We start from the raw sequence: 8,657 nt of genomic DNA on the forward strand, positions 1-8,657 counted from the left end.
TTTTAATTTGACAAAAAACCAGTAACTCATCATGTGTAGACTTTACAGGTGCGTGGTACCCTCCTTTTAATTTAAAGAAAAGACCTCCGTACTTCAGAATCACATATAAGCGTATGGGGTTTATCTGCCTTACTTGGACAAAGCCTCATGCCAGATTTCAGGCAGGGAACTCCACTTGTAATATATCAATAGAGATAAGTGACTTACCAGCCAACAGGAAGGGAGAGAATGGAACATATCCGAAGGTTGCATCTAATGGCACATATTTTGTGTGTGGGTATAGAGCCTACCCATGGCTGCCAAACAAATGGGGCGGTTCATGTTATCTTGCGTACGTCGTACCGCACATGCGTTTGATCACTGACCCATTCTCTGAGATAGATCGGACACGACGTAAGAGAGCTATATCAGATGGAGCATATGCAGCAATGATAATTTTCCCCCGATATGGGGCCTGGGTTGCAGGTAGGGAACTTATCAGCATGGCATCAACATTGGAAATAATGGGAAATGATACCGCTGATGGTTTTGAGAAAATTAGCGCGGAGCTGGTCGCATTAAGGACTACTGTAATGCAAAATAGAATAGCTTTAGACATGATCCTAGCTGAAAAAGGGGGAACATGTGCTGTAATTGGCAAAGAGTGTTGTACGTACATCCCAGATAATTCAGAAAACATTAATGACCTCGCGGGTCACATAAGGAAAGAGGCGAGCAAATATAAAGACTACAGTGGTGATAACATGGGTAGCTGGTTAAAGGGATTGTTTGGGGGTTGGGGAGGAAGTGTTTTGAGATTTTTTATAACAATCCTGATAATCATCGTGGCAGCCTTTATATTTCTGATGGTTTTCAAGGTAATTGCCCAAAAGGCCATTGGAAAGTGTTTTTCAGGATGGACAACAAAGCCCAGTACCCAGCTAGTACAGACGGAGATGGCCCCGGTGAACACCGCTGGACTGCTGCCCTCCTCAAACCTCCCTGCACTTACACCTACCCCCCCCACTCCAATACTATGTACCCCACCCATGTCACCCCAACCCATGAACAATGAAACATATTGTAACCTTGCAGTAGTCGCCGATCCATTACTTTGGCTTCCTCCGAGTGATGAACAATTGCTTCAACTCACATTGGACGAATGTCTTTCGTTGCTTGCACCAATTGAAGGGCTAGGTAGAAATACCATTTGATTTGCCTTGTTGGTAATTGCTGGCAGGTTGTGCCTTCATTATACTCTGGCTTGTAGTTTATCAAATATTATTTTGCTTTGTTCATAAAGAACATTACATTTATATACTTTAACACTGCCTTACTTGTTGTTCATGAAGTCCATTAAGCGGCAATATATATATATATATAATCAAATATTTAATGGAACGTATATTCCTGTATAACTTCATTCTTGTTTAGCCATGAGCAATTCTTGTACGAACAGCTTTTGGGAGTGCTTGGTTTCCTTATATTCTATGTTTAAATGTTGCGATATTTCCCGATTTCCCTTGTTGAAGACTTGGGGTGTTAGTGGACCGGTTGGAAAGTGGGTAGGAACCCCCTTTTGGGCTAGGGGGCGCAGCTGGAACTCCCGATCGTTTTGGTCCATCTGGAGCTAAACCTAAGGATGGCCACCCACTGGAGGTTGCTGTCTGCTGACCTGCCGGCCTGCGGATGCTCCTTTTCTTCATTTGTAGTTTCTTTTGCAAATGTTTCAAAGAAACAAGAGGAGGGAAATGTCGGGGATTGTATGTACTCTAACAGCAACCAAACATGTCTACTAGTGTTTGGTTAAAACTCTTTAGTTTCAATTGGAAAGAGGGAAAGGATAAATCTTCCCATTAGTTTATCTGTGCACTGTCAAGAAACTTGTTTTGACATTGTTACAACACAGCTGGCCTTGACCGTTCAAATGACCTTGCTAATCGGGCAGCTGAGCTACCTGGAATCTGTTGGACTACTGCCCAGAACTGTTAAGGCCTAAAAACATGTAGGAGGCTACCTTTTAAAATTCCTTAAGGAATCAAGGGTGTTGTTTCTGCACTCTCTGCGCTCTCTTATCAGCAGTACTGACAGAAGAATGCAATAGATTAATGAATGGTAATAAATCCTCTTTGACACGCAGTCATTCAAAGGTCGCAGTAAATTGAATATAAGGCAGTACCGAAAGACCGCTCACCAGAGGATTAGGCTGGGTGGACTATTGTGTTCAAAGCCTGTTGTCTCCATATGCATATGTCTGATGTGAAATAAACATTCTCTCCCAAGATCGGTGATGAACAAAGCTTGACCTTAATCGCTGTGGACCTCACCTGGATCTCGACATATATATATATATATAGTAGCCCGAAAGTTACTTTACCCCTGATAAATTTCTCGCACTTCCCTCCGTCCCTTCCTCTCTCCCCTCGCCTCCTCGCCCGCTATGGTATGCGGAAACACTGACTCAGAAGAATGATGGAGCACATACATATACAATGACAAATTAATTCTTGTAAGTACTGTACAATAAAACCTGTATATTAAAAGAGTTCAAGAACAATGCTTCACTGGGAAGGGGTAAAGTGACTTTCAGGCCACCCTGTATATCTACTTACAGAGTACCTGCACTAAAGGTGGTCTTCCAAGCATGCAACACGTTCTTCTGATACATAGGGCTACCTTTATTTGGGTGGTGTATAGGCAACTGACAGCTGTGTCAATTGCTTCCTCCTCCCCCCCCCCCCACAAAAAGTAACCCGGGTTACGTGCATGAGGCAAAAAACACACCTCCTGCTTCTAATTCAAAACACTCACGAGACTGGAAAATGTGCAGACAGGAATACTGACCTGACAATACCTTTGGCACCTGGAGGCGGCGCGACACGATACACATTTACATTGAGAATGTTTTCATTTTTATTTTCATGAAAAAAAAATATTATATTTTCATTTCTGGATGTTGTCCAACGATTCTGTGATTTTTGTTTTTTCCCCAGTGTATCCTCTTCGATATCCATCGGCACGCAAAATTTCAGCTTTCTACGTCACCTGGAAGGTACCAATCTTTAATGTCGGTGAATGAATGAGTGTGAGTGAGTGAGTGAGTGGTTCGAGCTTTATATATTAAATATAATATAGATTAGCAGGGTGTGCTTACAACATTGTGTAAGCATGTCTCGGGTCGCTCACCTGCATTTGATTTTTCATTGAGATATTTTCTTTTCTTTTTTTTCATTTATTTATATTTTCATTTCAGGATGTTCTCTGATGGTTCTGTGATTTTTCCCGGTGTATCAGCTTCAATGTCCATCGGCCACACAAATTTACCGTGCTTCCCCCATTGTCTCGGGCCACACACCTGCATTAAATTTATTTATTTATATTTTCATTTATGGATGTTGTCCGTTGATTCTGTGAATTTTTTTTTTCCGGTGTACCAGCTTCGATGTCCATCGGAACGTAATTTCAGCTTTCTACTTCACCGGAAGGTTCTGGTCTTTAATGTCAGTCAGGGGTTAGAAAGAGCTTTGCAGTATATTGTCATTTCCAGGGGGGTTTAACCCCTTACCTGGACGGATGACAAAGCTTCTCCCTTAAAGGCTTACAACCGAGACTCAGAGATTGATGCACGCGCAGGAAGGGGGCACAATGGCGGAGGAGCACAGCACTGGGGGGTTGGGGGGTGGTTATACTCGACCCCCACTAGAGATACACGGTTACAGTTTCTTAAAAGGAATTTAATAGAAATGAAAAATATTTACAAAGGACAAGAATTAAAAAGCATAATGATAATAATAATAATTTAATAAATCTTAAAGTTGAGGTGCCTCTCACACAGACAACGGGAACACAAAATAAAAAGATTACCATTCCTTTCAAGTATTCTTGTGTTTAATTTGGCCCGGAGCTGGTGTTTGTGGAGCTGGAATTGAGGCGCTCTTATTCGCACGTGCAGACACGCACAAAAATGGTGCTTCTAGCAGGACAAACACATGCCAAGCAATCCGTGAGCGGCACTCCACACCAAAGCTCAGAGCCCCAGTGTAACAGCTTCATGTGCCGATCATCCTCACCGACCCAACCAAGAGCCAAAGGCATCTTGCTTCACCACGCGAGCCAAATCGCCTTGACACAAATTCAATGGTCATGTCATCTTCTGCGTGCGCTCATCCTCCCCTCTCGCCTCTGACTCTGCTTCGTGCGTGCCCTCTGCCCTCTCGTCCTATTTAGTCGGAAGCCTCCCACGATGCGCAAGCCTACTGAGTCTGGCTCTCCACCAAAATTGCTTTCTGACCTTCCTCTCGATCACTCAATGTTTCCTCTCCTCCAAGGTGTGGCCTGCTCGTACCCAACCTTGGAAGGTGGGACTTCTGCCTGCTCGGCGAGCTTCCGATGTCACACCCATCAAATCATCCCTCAGGGGCAGGACTTCACTTGTTGTCAAAGGCGAGGCTTTCTGCCCGTTTGTTCTGGTTTTGGGACGTGTTCCCCACCTTTATTGCCGATCTTGAAATATAAAAACATAGGGAAAACATCACAGAGGGCAATCACATACTGGGGAACTTATTCTTACTCACAAAGCTAATTAATACCACCCGTGTGGTGACACATCACACTTAAGCTCAAAGGTTCCCAACTAAGTTACATTATGATGCCTCCTACACGTCAACGGACCAAGGAACTTGACACAATGCTGTATTCTCGATTAAATTCCTCCATCTACCCCCACAATTGTAACAATATATTAGATATAAATCGACTCCTCATGCTCTTCTCGCCGAATAAGCTACATAAAGCAACCATGAAAGACTACCCAAGGTAAGCCCTTTTGTTGTTTCAAACCCATCCCAAAGTTCCTCCACAGCTGTAAAGACATTCACAAATAGTACAGACGTGAGAATCCCAATGCTGCACAACCCCTCAGCTGCTGGACCAGTTTAATCACTTGTTGGTGAATCATCAGTGACAGCACAGACAGAAATGCATACCAACGAGGCTCCCAAGCATGTACCACGTGCAAATGTCAAAAACAGTAGTCAACATATCAATGAAAAATAGGGGCAATACCCTTGGGCACTCACCTGATAGAATAATGATACTGAGGAGGTTGTCAACGTGGAACGGAATCAGCAAAATGTACTGATGAACCAAAGTTATAGCAAATACCTGTTTTGGGGGGAACCCCCCCCACCCATAAATCCCCTTTGACCTCAATTTTTTTTCAACACCCCCTCCCCCACCTCTAAATCCCCTTTGACCCCAATTTTCTAAAAAGCGTGAACAAATTTTAGTACATCATGGGTGATGAAGGTGGTGGTGAAGTTTCATAGAAATTGGGTGTGGAGTGTCAGAGCAGAAAGTAAATACATATTTTGGGGGGCAACCCCCCCCTCGTTCACCCACTTAGACCCCAATTTTTTTAATGTCGTGAAAAAACTTTGGCACATCTCAGGTGCTGAAGGTTGTCGTAAAGTTTCATTGGAATTGTATGTGTCATTTCTAAGAAGAAAGCAAATACCTCTTTATGGGGGCAACATAACCCCGTAAACTCGTCTGTATAATCCCTCAGACTCCGATTTATGATTTTTACTTTTTAAATGCTGTGAACAAACTTTGGTACATCATGGGTGATGAAGGTTGTGGTCAAGTTTCATCAGAACTGCATGTGTAATTTCTGAGAAGAAAGCAAATACCTATTTTGGGGTGTAACCCCCGTATGCCCCGTTAGGGCCAAATTGTTTTTAATGTGATGAACAAATATTGTTACATATAGGGTGATGAAGGCTGCAGGAAAATTTCATCAAAATCTTATGTGTAGTTTCAGAGAAGTTACAAGTCTTTGAGGACTGACGGACGGACGGACGGATGGATGACATGCCATCCCATAAGCTCCCCGGAACTATGTTCCCGGTGAGCAAAAAATGAAGACCCACCCACATCTCTCACATATGAATGGAGGGAATAACTAATTAGCTCTCACCTAATCAATTAAACCCAGGTGGATAGGATTATATAAATAAATCGACTCCACCCATGCTCTTCGAGGTGAAGAAGCTGAAGAAAAGCAACCATGAAAGGCCACCCAAGGGAAAGCCCTTTGCTGTTTCAAACCCTTCCCAGAGTTCCTCCAGAGCTAGAAAGACATTCACACATCGGACCCACGTGAGAATCCAAATGCGACACACCCCCTCAGCTGCTGGACCCATTTCATCGCTTGTTGGCGAATCATCAGTGACAGTGCAGACAGAATTGCCAACAGAGAGAATTTCCTCCCAACGAGGCTCCCAAGCATGTACCACGTGAAAACGTCAAAAGCAGTCAACAGAGAAATGAAAAACGAAGACCCACCCACATCTCTCATCTCTGAATGGAGGAAATAATCAATTAGCTCTCACCTCCTCAATGAAACCCAGGTGGCTATGATTATAGAAATAAATTGACTGCTCCTATGCTTTTCCAGCCAAAGAAGCTGCCTAAAGCAACCATGATAAGCAACCCATGGTAATCCCTTTGCTGTCTCAAATTATTCCCAGAGTTCCTTCAGAGCTTTAAAGACTATATATATATATATATATATATATATATATATATATATATATATATATATATATATATATATATATATATATATATATATATATATATATATATATATATATATATATATATATATATCTCGCATCTCACCATACCCTAATTTAATATTGTAATAACTAAATAAATAACTAACATATTTTTAGTGAATCATTGAATCTAAAACACTGGATGTTGGGCCGGCTAGAAATAAGTTCAGGTGGGAGTGGAGACAGCAATAGAGGCGGAGATGATAGTGGTATTTGGTAAATGAGACAAAATATTCTCATAGTTTGTAATTCCATTGATTGAAAAATTAGGGTATGGTGAGATGCGAATCCGTACACTTCTGAATTTCCGAGGTGAAAATGGACTGCATTTTCGAACTCAGTGGTGTCGATTTACTCTAAGAAATGTTTAGACGGACAACAAATTAATTCTCTCTTCTTCTTTCGGCTGCTCCCGTTAGGGGTCGCCACAGCGGATCATCCGTATGATCCGCATAGTGATTTGGCACATGTTTTACGCCGGATGCCCTTCCTGACGCAACCCTGGTCGCCTCTTACGACACAGGGATAACGGACAACAAATTAATTATAGATTAGAAAATATCGAAATGAGTAGGATTAGTTACTCAACCCCAGTAATGATAATCTTATTTTAGGTCATATTTTCGAAATGGTCGTGAATTCAATGTCGGTGCAGTCATTTCTTAGAGTAAATTGACCCCATAGAGTTCGAAAATGCACTCCATTTCCACCTCGGACATCCAGAAGTACCCGTAATCGCACCTGACCATACCCTAATTTATTCAAGTCATGAGACTAAAAGTCGTCATATGGAGCGACCTCTAAATCACCTCCGATCAAGCTAAAAAAGAAATTATACGTGTTATTGAATCATAGTGGAATAATTTAAGGCTTGTGGAGACAACATCTGAATTTTTATTATTTTTTTGCTGTTTTTCGACCACCCTCATATATATATATATATATATATATATATATATATATATATATATATATATATATATATATATATATATATATATATATATATATATATATATATATATATATATATATATATATATATAATATGAAGACCACAAGTGGAAAACCAGAGATGTCAGGATAAGTCAATTTTGAAGAAACTGAAAAACAAAGTTTCAAGACTTTGGTGGACTGTTTAATAACTGTCATATAGATTTCTTTTCCAGTCAAAGGAAGAGTTATTATTGGCCGATCAAATTAAGCATGAAGCATTTGCCAAGCTTCTGTGATATTTAATTTAAGAGCAAAGAACGAATCAATGTTGCAAACTGACATCACTGGTTATTCCCTTGTTTAATAATTGCCATGAAATTTTAACCCAGGATGTGTAGCAAATTAATGCTTGTTGGTTATTAGCATACATTACATGACTTTCGTGATCACAGATTATTTTTTTCAACATTAAACGGTCATTGTTTTTTTGTTTGATTGGTGTTCAACGCCATACTCAAGGGTATTTCGCTTATATGACGACGGATTCTCCATTTCTTACTCCGTTCTACTTAATATGATGCAAAACCGGGAGGAAACCAAGGATAAACTACCCCCGCGATAGCCGAAGTCACCTCATGTGACTCCCTCATATACCTAAGCAGGTTGATTGGGCGGTGGGTACATCGAATGAGGATGGGTACTCAGACGTGCTAACCATTAAGCCACGGCGTGGGTCCCATAAAAGTCACAATAAAGGTTTGACCAGGCTTGAACCACGATATGCACCAACTACGGAGCCCATGATATAACCAAATAGGCCATTGTAGTGCTCAGAGTTTATGCTGTGAAAGTTTTACAACCTTTCATTTTTTAGTTTCTCAACTCTGAATATTATGGTGGAACAGTTAACATGAATGAAAGGGAGATAACCAGGAGTAAAGTACTGACAACTCTGGGTTTCTACTTGTTCAACTTTGAACACTTATTTGACAACACTTATTTTTTCATTGCACGGCTAAACTTTATACCATATAAATTATGTGACACCCCTGGTTATTTGTTAAAGTAATATTGTGAGAGGAAACCTTATGTTGCCAACTATTGGCAGGTGCAATAACCCTG

This window comes from Eptatretus burgeri, chromosome 7 (genome assembly GCF_056783735.1).
Source record: "Eptatretus burgeri isolate ZD-2024b chromosome 7, Ebu_testis_v1, whole genome shotgun sequence".
NCBI lineage: Eukaryota > Metazoa > Chordata > Myxini > Myxiniformes > Myxinidae > Eptatretus > Eptatretus burgeri.